This window comes from Triturus cristatus, chromosome 2_1 (assembly GCF_964204655.1).
Source record: "Triturus cristatus chromosome 2_1, aTriCri1.1, whole genome shotgun sequence".
In the NCBI taxonomy this organism is placed as follows: Eukaryota; Metazoa; Chordata; class Amphibia; order Caudata; family Salamandridae; genus Triturus; species Triturus cristatus.
Window position 1 is genome coordinate 193354754 of NC_140581.1, and position 20527 is coordinate 193375280.

At 45.0% G+C, this 20527-nt stretch overlaps 1 protein-coding gene across 1 annotated transcript in view; it reads left to right on the forward strand.

The window, feature by feature from the left end:
• Window positions 1-3169: 3169 nt before the first annotated feature.
• ELAC1 (elaC ribonuclease Z 1) overlaps window positions 3170-20527 on the forward strand; it is a 78209-nt gene continuing 60851 nt past the window's right edge. The window contains exon 1 of the mRNA XM_085629818.1: window positions 3170-3346. The gene's annotated coding sequence lies outside the window, so the exon portion shown is untranslated. The remainder of the gene's footprint in view (window positions 3347-20527) is intronic.

The following is a 20527-nucleotide window of genomic DNA, read 5'->3' on the forward strand; positions in this document are numbered from 1 at the left end:
TGGTCGACGGACCAATTAGTTGGATTGGTTGATGGTGATTTAGAACCAGCTAAAACACATTTAAGACTCAGAACCCTTATTTCCCTTAATGAAAAACCACAAACTCATATTTCTTGTTAATCAATATTTGTTTATCTAAATTTTCATAATAATCTATATTATCATTTGTTTTGTCAAAGTTTAGAATTTCTAAATCACTTCAAGTAAATCGTCGAACATCATATTTACCTAATCTGGCTATTTGGAGTCCTCTAATTCATTGGCTCTGCATAACCAAATTTGTTGTAAATTGTCCGAATAAGCAGGCCAAGGCTCAAAGTTCAAAGTCCTCTGCTCAGCACGTTACAGTCCCCAAATTTATCAAAGGCCAGAAATCGTGCAAGCATCTATCATAGCCCGTGGATATGGAAAAAGTTTGCAGTCATCAAACGGTCGGGCAACATCTGCACCATCAGGAAAGGCGTCACAAACTAACTTACTCTCTATTCTACCCCCCTTTTTATAATCATTTCAGGTTAAAGAAGATACATTTTTTAGGCCAAGAACAGTGGTGTTTGGCTGGTTGGGATCGTCCGATTCTTATTCCCAGATTCTCAGTACAGTTCGTGGGGTGAGGTCACTTGTCAGCCAAAGTGTCGGCTTGTTCCGTTTTACTATAAGGTTGATTGTTCCCCTATCTTGGCGAACCACCAAATTCATATCCTTGACCAGGAACATGATGAGCAAAGGTCGCTAAGAGGTTCACGATACTGCTCACACATGCGCAGTTCACTCCGCGCCTCACGAGACAGTGGCCACTTCTGCGTGCGATGTCAGCGGCCATAGGCCCAGATGTCAATTTAAGCGAAACAAACACAAAAGAATAATTAATACATAGAAATGGTGACTCTAATGTTAACCCCTTACTTATCCCTCTATGTGCTTGTATTTATCTAGCGTATAGCGACATTCAAAGCCATTATATTCACCTTTTTCGATCCTCCTCGATGATGCAACGTCACAAAGCAACATATATCATGCAATATTCTATTACCACATATACTACTCATTAATATGCGTACAGATTTTAGTTATAAGAGTTATGTAACCATGCAAATAGCAAATCCCATGTGTAGTTTAAGTTTTAATAATGTTGATTAGTATACATGCAACACTCGTTTAATAATATTATAGTTAATAGATTATATAATTAGTATTTTCATGCAAGAATAGAGGTATACAAAATTTTGCACTACCTGCTCCATCAGGTTTAAACATCAAATCCTAATTTTATGAACTGCATAGACTTCTATATTCTGGTCCTTCAGAAGCATTTGGATCATCCTGCTTCCTGAATTTTCTTGCTCCCTGATGACCTAGGCAAAGATATGTTGCTCTTGTTCTGCTGGGATACTTACTAATTTATTTATTATGCATTTTTATATAGCGTGTACTTTACCCGAAGGTTTTAAAATGCTTTACAAGTGAACCAGTTACAGTTATTCATATATATATATATATATATGTCAAGGCCGGTGCTTCCGGCCGAAACGCGTCATGGCGACATGGTGATTAGACAATAAACATCACTAAAGACGAATTTGGGTCAGCTCTTACTTTCCGCGATCACACAGAGGATTAAAGGCAAGCGTCATTGATATATATATATTATCTACTGGCGGTCGCCAGTAGATAGTTATAGTTAGGACCGAGTTTCCATAGGAAATCTGAAAATTCTATTTTGAATAACTGGCGCCGGTTGACGAATCCTCGCGAAATTTTCAAAACTAATAGGGCGCTCCGCTCAGCTCTTACCCTGAAAGTCTCGGGGTGATTCGTCAAGCGGGGGCTGAGAAAAATGGGGGTCCCAAAACACGTTTTCCCCATGCATTTTCCCATAGGACCTTTAGTCGAAGGTACAGCCCGAACGGCTGAACAGAATTACTTGAAATTTGGCAAAGAGGTAGTCCTCAGGTCAGGCATGTGCCTTTTGCATATAAGGTGTCAATCTGTTCAGTAGTTCCTGAGAAAATTGCAGTTAAAAGTACATAAATATCTATAAGCGCGCACCGTGCGCGCACGGTGCGCGCACCATAACGTGCGCGAGCGTAATTCTGATTGGTGGTTACATGTCAGTCAACATTCGAATCGGTGGAAATCAGGAAGTGACGGCCGCCGTTTTGTGTGTGACAGTGAAAAAGAAAGGTGGAGAACGTGAAACAGGGGCAGGGTAGAGAGTTCCTGACCCCCTAGCCTTTGTCAGGGGGTCCCTGAAGGACCCCGAAGGGTGAAAAAAACATTTTTTTTTTTCAAAAATCGCGGGGTGCGCGCACCGTGAAAAACCTTAAAAAAAAAAAAACATTTTAAACGAGCCATTCCATATTACAGGATACAGTCAATCTATAACTATATACATAGGTAGCTTATTGTAAAATAAATATATAAACAATATAATAAAACATACATAACTTAGCATTTAAAAAACTTTACAAATTCACTTAAAAAACCATAGGTTTCACACACGTTATAATTAGGAATTAGCATTTAAAAAACCTTGCAAATTCACTTAAAAAACCATAGGTTTCACACATGTTATAGTTAGCTGGACATTTCAATCGTAAAAAACCATTGAAATTCCCCCGTTATAGTTAGTTCAGATAACTATAACTCGCGCGACCGCCACTCTATCACAAGGATGATGTCATCAGTGATGTCATGAGTGATGCCACTGACCATGTCATGAGTGATGTAATATGTGACGTCATGAGCAGTGGATTGCGGGCGCGCGAGTTATAGTTATCTGAACTAACTATAACAGGGGAATTAAATGCTAATTCCTAACTATAACGTGTGTGAAACCTATGGTTTTTTAAGTGAATATATATATATATTAATGAGGCATTCCACGCCCCACAATCAAAATAATAACCTTTGCATATTATGCTATGTTTATTTTTACTGGAATGCTATGGCAAGGATATGCTAACATTGACCTGCTAGAGAGACAATGAGCGGTTTTTGCTTTCAGGAGCAACTTCTGTCGACCACGACAAGCCATCAACTTTCCCCTAGGCCTATTTACTCACTGTTTGGTTATAAATCAGCCTCATCTTGTTTGTCCGCCTTCTGTGTTTACGCAAGCGTTCCTCCAATCAGGCGTTTCAGATTGCATAACGTGTTGGAACGTGCTTGCCATTGGTCTGTGGTAGAAAGGCGGAAGTACAGCACATGGAATGGAATCGCAGCCCATCCATTTGTTAGCTGTCTCGTAGCACAGTAAAGCTCCATTCTTTCCATCCGCCCCCAGGCAACGCTGTTGTGCTGCCCTGTCTACTGCAGTTCTACTTTCGGAGGTGACGTCATTTTGGTGAGTACGGCTACCAGAGGAAATATTTCGCCGAATGCATAATCGTCATGGTTATTACACTGTAGCAAAAGGACAGACATTTTCCAAAACTCATCGCTGTTATCAAAATAGCATCAAGTGACGAAACTATATTTGTTACAAAACTGCTTGGAGTTGGCAAAAGGATTTATGTAATTCCAAGATGGCCGTTCCAATCCAAATGCCGGATGGTCTCGTGCCTTCCATATTCGACAAGGTCCATATCGAGGGCTGGGTGGCGGTTTCTGTCGGTGGCGGCCATCTTGGAGTAGGCTACTTCATAGTAACTGGAAAGACAAACGGCACAAAATATTTCTGAAAATTACAACGTTCAATTCAGCACGGCGTCCCTGTTTTCGCTGTTAGTTTACTTTGAACATCGTCGCATTTCTCGAGTGCTGTCTATTTCAGTTTAATAACGTTAAGGCACCATGCTTTCAACTTTTCAATGTGCTTTTTATTTTGCCCCCCCCCCTTGCGATCAGGGAAGGAGAGGCACTCCATTCCCACATTCTATAAATAGTAGTATAGTGTTGTATTTATATACCGCTTGCTAGCCTATTGCGGGCGCTTAAGAGTTTTCCCCCGTGGATGCCGCGGCGTTGTGTGCGTGGAGTAGTTCGAGGATATATAGCATAAGTGAGTGAGGAAGGCAGCCATGCCCTAGCAGACCAGACTAGAGAGAAGGGTTTATATGGGTGCAACACGTTTATATGGGTGCAACAACTAGGGAAGCTTTTTGTTACTGGCCAGGGTATTTACAGTTCTGAGATTTCTATTGACATATTAATTTATTCCTTGGGGGCGTGGTCTTGGTTAATTTAAATTGGGCCGTTCTGGGCACTCACTTGATAATAATGACATGTAAAAGCAAAGTCCAGGAATTCGAAAAGTGGTGGCCCTAGAGAGTAGGGTTTATATGGGTGCAACAACTAGAGAAGCTTCATGAGTAGGGTGACCGCATTGACTCAGTATTTACAGTTCTGAGTTTTCTATTGCTATATTAATTTATTCTTGGAGTTGTGGTCTTGGTTAATTCAAATTGGGCCAGTCGGATCACACACTTGATAATAATGACATGTAAAAGCAAAGTCCAGGAATTTGAAAAGTGGCTTCATTTGGGATGAAAAAACTGGGGTGGGTCTCTCTAAGGTGCGTGGCCCATGTAACTAAGGGAGCGCCTTAAAAACACGAACGCCAAAAATCTGTACTTAGCATAGTCTTCCGCCCAACTGGTATTTTGCTGGGTAGGTCATTGTATCCATATATATAATGCAACAAATAACATTATACATACAACAAGCCAGGACTATTGGTTTTGGCAATGGTTGTTAGTTGGATAGGAAACAAGCATTGGCATAGCCAATAGGTCTCGCTTTTGGGACTTTATATAAGTGTTTAGCCATGCAACAGTTGATGTTGTTGCACCAAGGATATTGTGCTGCATAACTAAATATGTATAAGGTCCCAAAAGCAAGACCTATTGGCTATGCCAATGCTTGTTTACAGGTGTAATGTCACCTACAACTCATGGTGACGTCATTATTAAATTATTTGAGTAAATATGTTTTTTCTTGTCAATATTGAGTCCATTGTGAAAAGCTCACAGTCTGAGAATCAATTTACTGTCTTTTTACATTGGTATCAATAGACTACTACAGCTTTTTGTGAGGGATGGTGCTATGAGGCAGAATGCATGAAATCTTTAGTGCGCGGATGAGTTTCGTAACACGGCACAGTCCCACTGTTGTCACCACTGCTCTATCAGTGTTTCTGAAGTCCTAGATATATAGTGCTTCAAAATGTATATGTTGTCATGGGCATTGCTGGAATATACATCTCCATTATTGGCAATTTTGGTAAACAATTAACACAGCGAACAATATTATATTTCCTGCATGTGTTGTATATTTGGGTTGCTCTGCTCATTTTGCACATTGTGCAGGCACAGAAATAACATGTGTTGCGCCAGAGAGGGGAAGCCAAGAATATGCTTTTGCTGCTGAGACTGACTTCTCTCCCGTACACCACATTTTAGCTACATGGCAGAACAGGTCACAGGTCATATTTTACCTCAGTCACCACCATCCAGCCCAAAGTGGTTCCATTTATTAAATAAACGTCAACTCTACCAAAAACACCTCAGGTCAACCCTGATAAATCTCAGCTCTGCATACATTTTGTTGTAAAAATAAACATATTTTTCCTGCACAGTGCAAACTGGATCACCTCTAGGCGCTGTGCAGTGTGGCCAGGCACGATTTCCGTGGTGGCACAGGGAGATAAAGGGTGATTGCCCCAGGAGCACACTCTTTGGTCCTCAAGTGGGGGAAGCCGTGACTCTAACCCAACTCTCCTGATTGTAATAATTGCTTTTTAGCCAATGGGCCCCTGAATGTTTTATCACCGCCAACCCCCTTTTCTAATAGGGTCTTTGTTGGCCTCAAACATCACAAATTGGGACAGTACTTTTACCATATTAGCTGTATTTTCAGGAAATGTACAGCATCCATTGTAATGGCAGTAGTGGGTCAGTCAGCCCAGCACATCCCTGAGTGAGGCTAACTGCATGAGCCAGGCCATTAACTCATCACCTGCTGCGGCATGTACCACTAACAAGCCAGTAATAAAGGCACTACTAACGCAGGGAGGCAGTCGGGAGCCGAGCAACCCTCAGCAGAGCCTGGCCCGGGTGCAGTGACCTCTGAGCAGAACATTCACTGATTCCCAGAAGCACGCTCGCTGCTGATGCAGGAGGTGAAGAGCAGTCCACGAGTCCGAGAGTCCATGAAAGGCCACCTCAGCCATTCATCCTTTTGGCAAACGGAGTACCTTTAAATTGGGATATAGTGACACCTGTTCCACACAGCGTGCAGAAGTTGGACAGGAAGCGCTATAAGAAATCTTACTGACTTCCCCAAAGCCATGCTGACATCGCCATGCAGACAGTAGTTGTGGTCATTGAGACATCACCTGCCCCCTGTCTGAGCCACTCAGCAAAGATTAGAGCCGAAAATGTAAAGTAGTTGTCACAACAACAGATTTACAATCTGATTACCAGGGAAACAAAAGGTGCTTCTAGCGGCCCTGCCCGTCCTGGCACTGGGCAGTGTGACTGCACCAAACACCCTTTCATGTGCTAAGTGTGTTTGCAGTAGTCTCCTTCGCTGTTGTGAGCAGCCTGGAACATCAAAAGCACGCCTGTGGCTGCGTCGTGTGTCTGGGGCTGTTTGGATTTGCCGAGGTGCCCATTGTGAGATCCGTCCCCGAAGGCGAGTCTGACAAAAATCAGTTTATCCTGGGAATGCAGAGTAGTAAAGTGCCTTAATGCAAACCTGTAAAGCGCCTTGAGGTTACTGCGTTTTGTAAGGAGCAGGGGAGCACCGTCTTTTTTTACCAGCGGAATCTCCACTGGAGCCCTAGGGGCCATGATCACGTTATTACTTATACGTGAGACTCGTGGAATTAACACCAACGATCACTATCGAAGCATATGCACTTATTTCTGATCTGGATATAATGTCTCAGAAGTTTGTGTTTGTTTTATTAGAGCTCAAATGCGGTCTCCAGGCTTTCTGAGCGCTAGACAAAAACAACAATCGGCTAGATATTGTCATAAATGCAAACGTGAAGCGAACACGAAAAGTTGTTCCACCAATTGCAAATCTCAGGTATATTTTCCACGTATTAACGCGCCGTTAATATGTGGCTCACAGGGAGAACCTGTTAATCCGAAGGGGGCGTACATTTGGTTTGTACATTTGAAACAAGAAAAACAAGACAAGCCTGGCGGAGCGAGGCGCACGCGCTTGGCGGGGGCGGGGGAGCGCATTCCAGGCGGGTGAGCGGACCCTTTGAAGTACGATGCCAAATGGATTGCATGGCGGCACGATGCACGTGATTGTGCGCGTGCTCGCCATGCAATCCGCTTTTGGGAGCCCCTTACTAAAGTCTCGCTGGGCGATCGCTTACGCGATAGCCAGGTGAGACCTAAAAAGCAACAACCACGGCTGCCTTGCATATAATACTGAAAGTGCTTCAGCTCTGAAATGATGAGACTGTAACAAATACAAGTCTTTGTGAAGTTAGGTCAAAAGCAGTTAAGCGGTGATAGTGCTGCAGAGTTAAGTTTTTTTTTTTTCACCCTGAGAGTGAGGGAAAAAATGGAGCGCCTGATTGGGACACGTGTTGTATCTTGTTTACTTTTGCATGCATGTGCTTTGTTTTTGTTCTTCTGTCCCTGCATTCCAGGAGAATGTTACCCGTGGAAGGCTAAAGGACAGAACCGTTGGTTTTGCAGTCACGACCTGGTGGCTGCATGTTTGCTGTGTAGCAAAGAATAAATCATCTTAATCAACTATTGCCTGGGCATGCGTTTTTACAATGGCAACGAGTTAAAGGAAACCTCCTGTCATCTCGGCGACACAGGAACGGATAATTTCCTTTACGCATGTGTGGACTTCTACGAAGATTTGTCTCGCCGATCGTTTTTTTTCTTTTCAACTTGTGTCCAATTGTCTCTGGAGGAGTGGATTAGCATTTTTGAACTGTGTTTTGCCTACTCAGTGAATTTTATGTTGCATTTGTGTGAGATTTACTGGTAAGATTGAGACTGGTGTAGGTAACCGTTACAAGTTTGAAAATAATCGCCGGCTGGTTGCCTAGCACTCATCGTCTTCTGCGTTATCTGGATTCTATCAGCGGTACTTTCGGACTCCTACAGCGAGCTGCCATTGGAGAACTAGTGCGAGAACCTTCTTCTGTTCTCCCCGTCACCACATTCCGTCCCTTGCCGCTGTCACGCGTCTAGTCTTGGTGATTCCTGTCGGCTTCCGTCAAGGTGCGAAGCGTGCACCCAACGTCACAGACGTGTTCACGTTGTGTGAGCACGTCGCAGCGGCCATTTTGGATCATTGTTGTCGGCTTCCTCTGGAGTTTCCGGAATACAACACCGGTCTCTTCCATGTGGTGTTTGTAGACAATATTAAAAGCTGACAGTGCTGGACAGGCTGGAATTGATACTCCTGCCATCGACAGTAAGTTTACCTGGATATGCACTTTGTTTTTTTTATGTACAGGCTGGAATTGATACTCCTGCCATCGACAGTAAGTTTACCTGGATATGCACTTTGTTTTTTTTATGTACTGGGGGGTTACCAGCCTGCTAATTTTATCGCACGCTGTGTGAAACTATTTCTAGCATTCACTCTAAGCACATTTACTTTTTTTGCTCTTACTGTTTGACCCACAATATCCGTCCGGGCTGGTCCGCACTGGTTTGACTATCTTCACCTACTTATATATTTGTTTTTTGCTTCCTGGGAAAATTGAGTCCCACATTTTCCATTCTGATTCTCTCAGAGAGGGTGTTGAGTGCTATGCTCTTGTAATGCAATTCGAACCTCCTGCCAAATTCCTACAAAGTAAGGGAGAGCCCCCCATTCCGTGGACAAGATGGAAGGAGGAATTTAGTACCTAAATGAAAGCTATAGACGGAGAACGGATAGGAGCGGAGCGCAAGAAAAGCATATTTCTGCACTGCCTTGGTTCAGAGAGCCTGGTGATGTTCAGGACTTACCACAGCTACCCTTTCGAGTGGACAAGGCAATATGGATGCTTACAGGGAGGCCATGTTAAGGATGGAGCTGATGTTCAAACCCACCACGAGTGTTGCACTCAGCAGGTTTAAGTTTTATATGAGGGCTCAAAAGGTAGAGGAGTCCTTTGATGAGTGTCTGACAGCCCGGAGGGGGTTGTCCATTCACTGTCATTTTGGTCCTATATCAGAAGAAATGATAAGGGATCAGATCATTGTACATATTAAGAGCAAGAAGACTTAAGAACATCTGTGGGTTATGGGTGATCCTAAGTTGGGAGAAGCTATTTCTACTGCGAAGGCTTTACAGCAGTCAGAGAGATGGATGTCAGCGGTCAGAAATGTTAATCAGCATGTGAGAGGGGAGGAGGATGTGTGTGCCTTAAAGCTTATTGAGGTTGGGAAGCGGATGGAAGATCCTCGTTCGGACACATGGGGAGTGAATGCTGGTGGTGCACGAGTTGGTGGCGGAGGTAGTGCCAGGAGGTGGGACAGGAATGACCAACCAAGTTCGCATCAGTGTTATGGGTGTGGCAGTAGTACACATATGACTTAATTTACTGGTTGTCCTGCAATCCACAAGGAGCTTATTAGGTGTGCTCGAATTGGTCACTTTGCACTTGTGTGCAAGAATACCAAGAAGAATGCTAATCAGGCTCCTGGAAGAGTTTCGTACAGTACAGAGCATTGTGTTGTCCATTCAGCAAGGTGGGGTTGTGGCTACTTCCTTAGAACAAACTATCACGGTTTCTCCTAAGTGTGCGGTGACTGTGTTTGGTGTGGAGTCAATTCTTATGGTTGATTCTGGGTCCCCTTGGACTATTGTGACTCATGATTACTTTATTGAAAGATTTCATGATGTTATCAGCCTTGGTCAATTGGAACCATCAGATGTAATTGCTGAGAGTTTCAATGGTTCCGTCATTGATTTAGATGCCTTTGAGTGTCTCTTTAGTTTTTAAGGGGAGGTGTGCTCAAGTCAAGTTGTATGTAGCAACTAAAGGTGTGAATGTATTAGGTTGCAGAGACCAATGGAAGCTAGGAATTATCCGTAATCCCTGTATTGATGACCCTGTCCAATTGTGCAATTAAACTAATTACTCCCAGATTTTGTCGGTCGATGAGAGTGTGAGTGGAGAAAGTGTGATACGCCGTTTTAAGAATGTTTTTACGGAAAGTTTGGGAATGTTACGCGACTTTACTCACAGGTTCAAGCTTAAAGCTAATGCTGTTCCGGTAAAGCAGAAATTGCGTGATGTTCCAATCAACGTGAGGGGTGAGTTGAAGGAGATGTTGAATGGCCTGGTGAGTGAGGACATCATTGAAGCCATTAAATCTGCTGACTGGGTTTCCTCCATTGTTTTAGCATGCAAGGCTTATCAACAACTGAGATTGTGTGTTGACTTGAGGGCGTTGAATGCTAATATTGTAATCGACTGCCATCCTCTTCCCAATATAAACAAGATGGTGTCAATGTTAAAGGGTGCTAATATTTTCTCTACATTGGAACTCAGATCTGTGTATCATCAGATTGAACTATCAGAGTCCATTCTGTTCGGTTTAGCCTCTGCTGCTTCGGCAGGGGTGTGGAAATTAATAAAATATCTACTTGTCCATGGGGCAGGTTGCTTCATAAATCTTCTTGTCCTGTAACAAAATCCACTTGTACCTTTTGTGCCATGTAATGCTGCGACAAATTGCGGCAGCAATCTCATTATATAAGAGTTCTGATATAGCCTCTCTAATTATGCCAGGGCTCGTACCATAGTAGGGGTGAATACTAGCAATTACCTTATGTTACTACGTTTCTGCAGGCCTGCATACTGGGACTGAAGGTAGTGGTAAGCAATAGTTCAAGGGTTGGAATGCCCTTTTGAGTCTGTGCAAACCTACTAATTTGCGTGTTTTAAGGGCTTGCACCAACTCTTTTCTAATCTTTTCCCGTACTGAAAAAGGTTGTAAATTTACTCCTGAAAGTGGCAGACATAAAACGTTTTCCAGGGTTGGGAAAAAAGTGGTTGGAGGAAAAGAGAACTTAAAACATTCAGGTTGTCACACTAGCAAATCTACACATGCACATTTGCTCATGCTAAAATGCAGTTCACAAATATTTTCTAGGAATACTATTCTTGGCCTACTTCTGTAAATTCTTGTGAATTCACGGAAACTGTATATATACACTTAATGCAAGGATATATACCATGGATGCACTTTTGAGACTTTCTTTAATAATTGGGCCTCTAATTAGGCCTGGCGTTAACCATGACCTTTTGTGTTTAATAACATTCTGTCTCTCTCTCTCTCTCTCTCTCTCTCTCTCTCTCTCTTTTTCTCTCGGTCGATCAGCTAGCTTCACTGTAAGTGACAGTATTCTGCTCTTTTACAAAGAGCATATTGGCACACAAAGTAATTTGGTTCAGTGCCTGGAACTGCTGTGGCAATATGTGCTTTTGAGACCAAAAACTATTTTTTGCTTTTGCCAATGCTTGTTGGAATGGTGAGGGCTCAGCAGCTCCCACACTGATTAGGTTTTACAAAAACCATGTTTAAACAAGTCACAGATTGACAAAACCAAATGGCTGACCACCAATTTCAGACCTACTGGCTTCGCCAGTGCTTTTTTATTTTTGTTTCCCATAATCGTATTTATACTGGTTACATTGATTTTCCATTATGAATATTTTTGGGAAATACAAGTATACATCACATGTTACTAAATGATGCTGCAAAGATATGGTACCTAAAACCTTACAGTAGTTTAGCAAAATGTTTTTTTTTCCTACTTGCATTTTTTTGTAACATTTTATTTTGAAAGCAAAGAATCATCACTCTTGCCTTCAAGCTTCGGCAAATATTTGCATATAATCAGAGAGCATTCTGGGAGCATTATACATAGCCTCATATTACTAAACTTTGAAAACGTGTGTACACATTTATACTGGAACTACCGTCCGTAGTGCAGGCCGAGCTTACAACATTTACTTTTAGTGATAACCCTAATAATAACGGTTGTGAATTAATGAACCATAAATACAAGTTTGAACAGCATTTAACACATGGACACAAATATTACCTTAACTGCAGACATTGCCCTTTCCTGATCCATAGTGTGGTACTGTAAACTGGCAGCCAAAGGGTTTGAGCTGTAGGGGGTTGGGCCTACTTGTCCAAAGGACAAAATACATGTGAAAACTTGTTGCCCTTGACCCCAAACAATATGTCCCGGGCGTCGGGCTACAGGAATTCCACATCCCTGCTTCGGTATTCCAAAGAGCTATGTTCCACATTTTCAGAGACATTGATTATTTTGTCAAATGCTTCCAAGATGGCATTTTGATATTTTCAAAAAATGTGAAAGAGGATATGTGTCATGTCATTGAAGTGTGTAGTAGGTTGGCACGTTATGGTTTGACATTCAAGGGGCACCAGTGCAAGTTGTTTTAGACGTCTGTGGAGTATTTGAACCACACGCATTCTGTTGATGGAGTGGTACCAAAATATAATGTTGAAGCTATTGTTGGTGTCCCTGCTCCCATTAATATGGAGCAATTGCTGTCCTTTGTGGGGATGTGCTAGTACTACAGCACATTTATTGACAACTTTGCAACAAAAATGGAGCATCTGAGGGACCTGTTGAGACGTAATGTTTCCTTTGATGGTCTGAGGCTCAACAGGAGGCTTTCGACAATATCAAGCAGGGCAATTTACTATTCAAAGGTGGAAAGTGTGTTCTCCCTTGTGGGACTTGTGATACTATTCTCAAGTTGGCCGATAAGGAACATTCCAATATGTCGGCAATGAAGCGGTTGGTGAGGCTCCATTTCTGGTGGCCCGGTATGGACAGAATGATTGAACAGGTTGTGAAGGAATGTGAGGTGTACGTGTCAAGCGAGAAGATGCTCAAGGTGAATGTGTCACCTTTGAAGAGTGTAGAATGGCCCGAACTACCCTGGCAGAAATTAGCCTTTGATGTATCTAAGTGACCTGAGGTCAAGTTTGTCCCACATGCCACGACCAGTGCTGTTATCAAGTTCCTCAAAGAGGTGTTTGCCAGGGAGGGCTGTCCCTCCACTCTCGTGACTGATAACGGGGTCCAATTGACGTCCAATGATATGGAAGCGTTCCTAAAGCACTGTGACATAAAGTGTGTTACTACCTCCTTGTACGAACTCCATGAAAATGGTCAGGTGAAAAGGTTTATTCGGGGTTTGTAGTGAAAGCACATGCTTGTGGAAGTAATTTGTGTGTTGAGAGAGAAACTGTGGATGTATAGGATAACTCCACACACCAGCACGGAAGTCAGCCCTTTCAAACTGTTGAAAGGTAGGATCCTGCATCCTGTTTATGTCCTTGGTGGTTCAAGAACAAATGGAGTGGTGTTGGTGAGGAATGTGATGTAAAAGATGTAGCAGAAAGGGTCAGGAGGAAGACCACAGTATGGTATGACAAGAATTGGATGGCTAAGCCTCATGGCATTGTTTTGAGAGTTCACAAATCTGGTTTTGAAGGCAAAGGGATGCCTACATTTGGTAAAGCCATGAAGGTGCAGAAGGTTTACACTAATTGCATCATTACTCAGGATGGCTAGGAAGGTGTGGAATGGCAGGAAAATTTGCCAACTGCACTAAACCCATTAGTGATGGCCAGAGAAGTGTGAGTGGTAATGATGGTAGTGATTTCTTAGTGAGATTCAAGGGTACAAATTTTGGTAGTCATCTGATGGATATTCACTTCGATTTTCCCGGGGCGCCTGATGTGGTGGAGGATTCGGTGGCTTCCCATGTCAAGTAAGGTCTTAGGAACTGCACTGCTCCTAAACTTTTTTCAGATTTTGTTAAGTAGCTGTTTCCTTTTCTCTTTTTTCCTTTTCTTACTTTGTTTCTTTTCCTTCTTGTTTTGTTCTTCTCTTTTGGCTCATTTTTCCTTTTGTTTAATTTTGTTCTGGGAAGGGAGATGAGTTGTATCTTGTTTCCTTTTGCATGCACATGCTTTATTGATGTTCTTCTGTCCGTGCGTTCCATGAGAATGTTTCCTGTGGAATGCTGAAGAACCGAACAGTTGATTTTGCAGTCACAACCTGGTGGCTGCATGTTTGCTGTGTTGCAAAGAATAAATCATCTTTATCAACTTTTGCCTGGACTTGATTTTTCATTTCAGCAGCTTCTCTTTAGAATTGCCGGTGCTGAGCATCGACAGGACCCGGCCCACTTATGGCCCTGCTGCAGATCGGAGCTTATAAATTCTCCCTACTTCCACGGACAGAGTAATTCCACAGTCATACGCACATACACTCACCATACGCTGGGGCCCATCACACCAACATTCATTCTATTACACTATCCACACTGAATATACGAGAGAACTTCTAAATCAATCTGCATCTAATCTGAGGTCAATGCAACCTAATTGATTTGTCTCGAGTCATGATTTTAAACAATAAGAACACATTTGAGATCTCAATAAATGACAAAGAAATAACCACCTGACACTGGAATTCAAACAATGGTTATTTTATCTAAATTAATTCAAATGGAAAGACATCCAATAGCAAAATCGTTATTCTCATAGTTACCTATTCTAGCTAAATGTCGTAATTAGATCAGGACAGGTCTCTCAGTAAAGTCTCCCGAGTCGCCGTCCTCTCAATCAGCATCGATCCTCTCGAGCATAAGTTCGGGAAGAAGTGGCCTTAGACCCTCTCTAGTCTAACAATATTTATACTAAAACTTACACATTAAAAGTTACAAACGAGTTCTAAACGTCCGTTGAGCAGAGCGAGCAGGAAAGGATGTTGGCTCGCTACATTTAGGAAAAACCTCCGCTCTCGAATATCACAAAAATAAAAACACGGAAGAAGGAAGCACAAAATAATTCTGCAACATTCATAGATGCTCTTCTCCGAATTCTAGTGAAGCCACTGCAAGTTTATCATAATGTTCATTGTGGCTATTGTCCTCTTCCAAGGATAGCTGGCGATGAGCCCAGAGCTGCTGTCCTCACGGAAACTTTTAGCACAGACAGAGGCCGAGGTCAGGTTTTCAACCATTTTCAACGAGGCCTCTCTTCATATTTCATCTACTCAAATGCAGGCTGTAAATGTCGGCCATCTTTCAATAGGCCAAAATGGACAATCTTAATTAAAAGAAACACAAAACAACGTTACTACATCGTATTGATTATACAGGGCCTCATGTAGGTAGCCAAATACCGGTCGGTAACGGCCGATTTTCGGTAAATATGCCGTTACCGACCGGTATTCAGACAAGTGAGATGTAGGAGTCCAAAAACCACTTTTCGGTAAATATGAGGCGGTAAATACCGATTCATACTTACCGAATTCCAAAATACCGATTCAGATTTACCGAATACATAATTAACGAATCGGTAAATATGAAGTGGTAAATATGAAGTGGTAAAAATTAAAATGACATGTAGGAGCACTCGGTAATTAAGAAATCCAAGAAAATCGGTAAATAAGAGTCGGTAATTAACACGGATTGAAAGCAGGTGGTAACCATCAACAGTGCAGATAAGCAATCCCAAAATGCAACAGCGTGGACAACATGGCCGCTATGTACGTCATTGCAAGGCGCCGACGTCTACAGGCAGCAGGACTGAGGGTTTGGCGACGGGAGGAACGCATCTACAGACAGCGCATCACACTATTCCAGCTGACTGATGCAGAGATACATGAGAGGTACAGGCTACACCCCGAAACCATCATGGACTTAATCAGGGACCTTCACCCACTCCTGGACCAGCCAATAAGAAGGGCGCACGCCATACCCCCACATGTGCAGGTGCTCTGCAGCCTACATCTGCTGGCATCCGGCAGTTATCAGGTGGTGATAGCTGCGGTGGGTGGGGTATCCCAGAGTTGCCTGTCACGTTTCTTCAGGAAGTTCCTGGATGCCATGATGCAGAGAATGCACCACTACATAAGCTTCCCAAACACACAGGCTGCACTGCAGAAAACAAAAACAGACTTTTATCACATGGCACAGTTCCCCCATGTCATCGGCTGTATTGATGGTACACACATCCCAATCTGTCCACCAGCTGACACAGAGCACATCTACAGGAACAGGAAGTCCACCCACTCCATCAATGTGCAGGTGATCTGTGATGCAGGGAACATCATCACAGATATTGTTGCAAAGTTTCCTGGGAGCACCCACGACTCTTACATCTTCCAGAATAGTGGGATCTACACACGACTGAGTGCCGGAGAATTCGGAGAGGGATACCTGCTAGGTAAGTAACAGTGACGCCCCTTGAAACCTGCAAATCATAGTGTATAGAGGCATGTTACTGATGGTTCCCTTTTACTCATCTAGGCGACAGTGCATATGCATGCCGGTCATTCATCCTCACTCCCTACCTACACCCAGCAACCCAGAGTGAGAGACGATACAACGTGGCACACAAAACAACACGCAATGTGGTGGAGCGCACGTTTGGACTACTGAAGAGCAGGTTCCGCTGCCTGCACAAGAGCGGAGGCGCACGCCAGTACAAACCCATCACCTGCTGCAAGATTATTGCCACTTGTGCAATGCTGCACAACCTTGCCACGAAAAAATGTACAGATGTGGAACTAACATATTTTGAGGACAACGAGGATGAGTCAGGCCAGCCAGAGGGCAACGCAGCTAGAGTGCCAACTGCAATCGATGGGAGAGAGAGACGGGCAGAGATCACATGCAACTATTTCTGAGTAAGTGAGGGGACACAGCGAGTTGTGAGAAGTCATGACGTAGTTTTAATGTGGCACCACGCCATGAACACATGAACAAGCCAATCTGGCAATATCCCATCTATACAAGGAGTAAGTCCAGGGTTACGTCACCCAATGGGAAGTGGCTAAGCAGGGCTACATCAATGTTTGCGCATACGCGCTGCAGTGGTGGATTGCACGGCCTGTGCATCCTCACTAGAGCCAACCCCAAGCCGCCTGCTGCTCCTGCGTGCTTCTGGGACGGGGGGTGTGATGCTGCTCCTGCTGCTGGTGTCGATGCTCTCCGCAGCATCCCCTGCAGCAGTTGTCGACGCCTGACTAGTCAATAGCACCCCTAGTGCACTTGTCACCTGCACCATCCCCCGAGACAGGTCGCTGCAGCACTGTGTTAGGCCCTCCTGCATCGTCACAGAGCGCCGGCACAGTAGAGAAGTCGCAGTTGCCAGACGGTTGAGTGCCCTGCTGGTAGTGTCCCTTCTCTGGCGTTCCCGGCGCCGTGCTTCGATGTCAGCATCTAATTTGCTGCACAACTGCTGGATTGACTGGGACATGTCCCGAATGCCCGCAGCCATGCCGCTAATGTTATTGTCCATGTTGACTAATGTTGTTTTCATCACCCGCATGTGCCTCTGGACTGACATGACTGCCTTTGATTGCAGGCGCTGTTGTTTCAACATTTGGCCCTCGAGACCCGAGAAGACACCATGGCCGTCAATGGGTGCTGGTGGACTCTGGACACGCGACCTGCGGCGCCCTCTTGCTCCCGTCTGTGCTGCCTGTGAGGTGTGGGGCACAGTGGCATGGCTCCCTTCCTGGGGCCTGGTGCGGTCTTCTGGGCCCATGCTGTCGTCTGACGAGGTGTCTAAGGCTCGTAGCCTGGCTGCTGGACGCCTCCTCATTCTCACACCTGCAAGCGGAGATGTGGCCGGTGATTCGAACATGAGTGGCGATGCTGGCTCTGGTTGAGGTGATGCTGGCTCTCGGTGAGGTGATGCTGGCTCTGGGTGCGGCGAGGCTGGCTGTGTTGGTGGTGCGGCTGCCAGTGGGCCTGCTCCCTGGTCTGAACTTGTGCTGGCTAGAGGTGATATTTGTGGCCGTTGTGCCGTCTCTCCTGCAGCATGCCCTGTCCTGCATGATGTCACATCTGTGGACAGAAATACAACATTGGCTCAGTGTCCCCGAAGGGCTGCATTGCAAGCGTCACAATAAATCATTTCACATTCCAAAATGTCCTCTGTCTCCTTGTGCCTCGAGTGCGTGACATGCCTTGTTGCCCTGTAACATTTACGTCATGGTTAGTGTTACCCTGACTACATCTCCCGGAATGCATTGCCTGTCTGCACTGACACGTGTGGACTGCAGTGTGATTCTCGTTTCACAATGGGGGATGTGGGATAGGGGTAGGGGGGGCTACATTGCTGTGCTTTCGTCTTACCTTGGTGTGTTGCGGCTCTGGCAGAGCTGTCGGCGTCCCCAAGACCCACGACGCTCTCTTGCTCGATTGTGGCCGCCACCAGCTCCTCCAGTTCGGTGAGGGCAGGTGCCCTGTTGGTTCCACCTCCGGTCTGGCTGGCCTCCTTCTGGATGTCGCCCATCTTCCTCTTGGTTACAATCCTCAGGTCATACCAGCGCTTTTTGAGGACCTCAATGTCCCTGTGGGTCACTCCCACAGCATTGACCTGCGCCTGGATGGCCAGCCATATGTTGCGCCTTTCAGCCTCAGGCACTTGCAGGGATTGCCTTCCAAACAGCTTCTGGTGCTGCTTCACCACCTCCTCCACCAGCACCTGGAGTTCCTTGGGGCTAAATTTCAGCTTCCTCCTCCTTTCCCCTCCGTCTCTCTGTGTTCTCTGGCTGGACATGCTGTTCGTTTTCCCGCTCGCACAGGCAACGGCTCCCTGCCTCTCCTCTGCACTCAAAGCCTCTCCAGGGTCGGCTAATTATGTACACCTGCCTGGGTGTGGCCACTTCCTGGTTGGGTGGGCTGTCGTTGCACAGGATTAGCTGTTTCGTCAAGTCATGTGATTTTATTTACCGAATCCGTACATACCGATTCGGTATTTTCCGATTCGGTAAATACCACCTCGGTATTTTCCGATTCGGTAAATACCACCTCGGTATTTACCGATTCGGTGAATTCCGATTCGTGATTACCGAATGTTACCGAATCGGTAACTTTTACCGAATTTTTACCTACATATAACTTACCGATTCTAATTTACCGATTCGGTACGGCTCGGTATTTAAGAACCGGTAAAATTTATTTACCTACATGAGGCCCACAGTGTTAATTCCCACTAAAACCCTCATGTGTATGTAATTATCTAGCCATTTGCGACATAAAGAAGCATTAAACCATATTATTTTAAAGCGCAAACACATAACAAATAGCACTTTAGTCACACGTATTTAATTAATTTGTTCACCAACTTAGTTCACTTATTAAAGTTAAACCAGATTGGTCGCACACTGCTACACCTACCAGGCGTGTTCCCCCAATGAAAATGGTCCCTGAAGGTCAGCGTCGGCGGATACACCTATGCTCGAGTGTGAATGCAAGTATGCGTGGCGTGTGCCATCGAGCATAGGTGTATCCGCCGACGCTGACCTTCAGGGACCATTTTCATTGGGGGAACACGACTGGTAGGTGTAGCAGTGTGCGACCAATCTGGTTTAACTTTATATTCAGGCTCCCTTGAGCCGGTGGAGTCGACGGACTCATGGTTACGCACCTGCGCGCTACGAGAGGTACTAGACCTGATAACGATTTTAGCAGCTTACACAGCAACCCCACACATTTTCCTACTCCCTGCTGACGAGAGGCAACTACCTCGAAACACGTGTCCAGGGATGGCACACGCCACGCATACTTGCATTCACACTCGAGCATAGGTGTATCCGCCGACGCTGACCTTCAGGGACCATTTTCATTGGGGGAACACGACTGGTAGGTGTAGCAGTGTGCGACCAATCTGGTTTAACTTTATATTCAGGCTCCCTTGAGCCGGTGGAGTCGACGGACTCATGGTTACGCACCTGCGCGCTACGAGAGGTACTAGACCTGATAACGATTTTAGCAGCTTACACAGCAACCCCACACATTTTCCTACTCCCTGCTGACGAGAGGCAACTACCTCGAAACACGTGTCCAGGGATGGCACACGCCACGCATACTTGCATTCACACTCGAGCATAGGTGTATCCGCCGACGCTGACCTTCAGGGACCATTTTCATTGGGGGAACACGACTGGTAGGTGTAGCAGTGTGCGACCAATCTGGTTTAACTTTATATTCAGGCTCCCTTGAGCCGGTGGAGTCGACGGACTCATGGTTACGCACCTGCGCGCTACGAGAGGTACTAGACCTGATAACGATTTTAGCAGCTTACACAGCAACCCCACACATTTTCCTACTCCCTGCTGACGAGAGGCAACTACCTCGAAACACGTGTCCAGGGATGGCACACGCCACGCATACTTGCATTCACACTCGAGCATAGGTGTATCCGCCGACGCTGACCTTCAGGGACCATTTTCATTGGGGGAACACGACTGGTAGGTGTAGCAGTGTGCGACCAATCTGGTTTAACTTTATATTCAGGCTCCCTTGAGCCGGTGGAGTCGACGGACTCATGGTTACGCACCTGCGCGCTACGAGAGGTACTAGACCTGATAACGATTTTAGCAGCTTACACAGCAACCCCACACATTTTCCTACTCCCTGCTGACGAGAGGCAACTACCTCGAAACACGTGTCCAGGGATGGCACACGCCACGCATACTTGCATTCACACTCGAGCATAGGTGTATCCGCCGACGCTGACCTTCA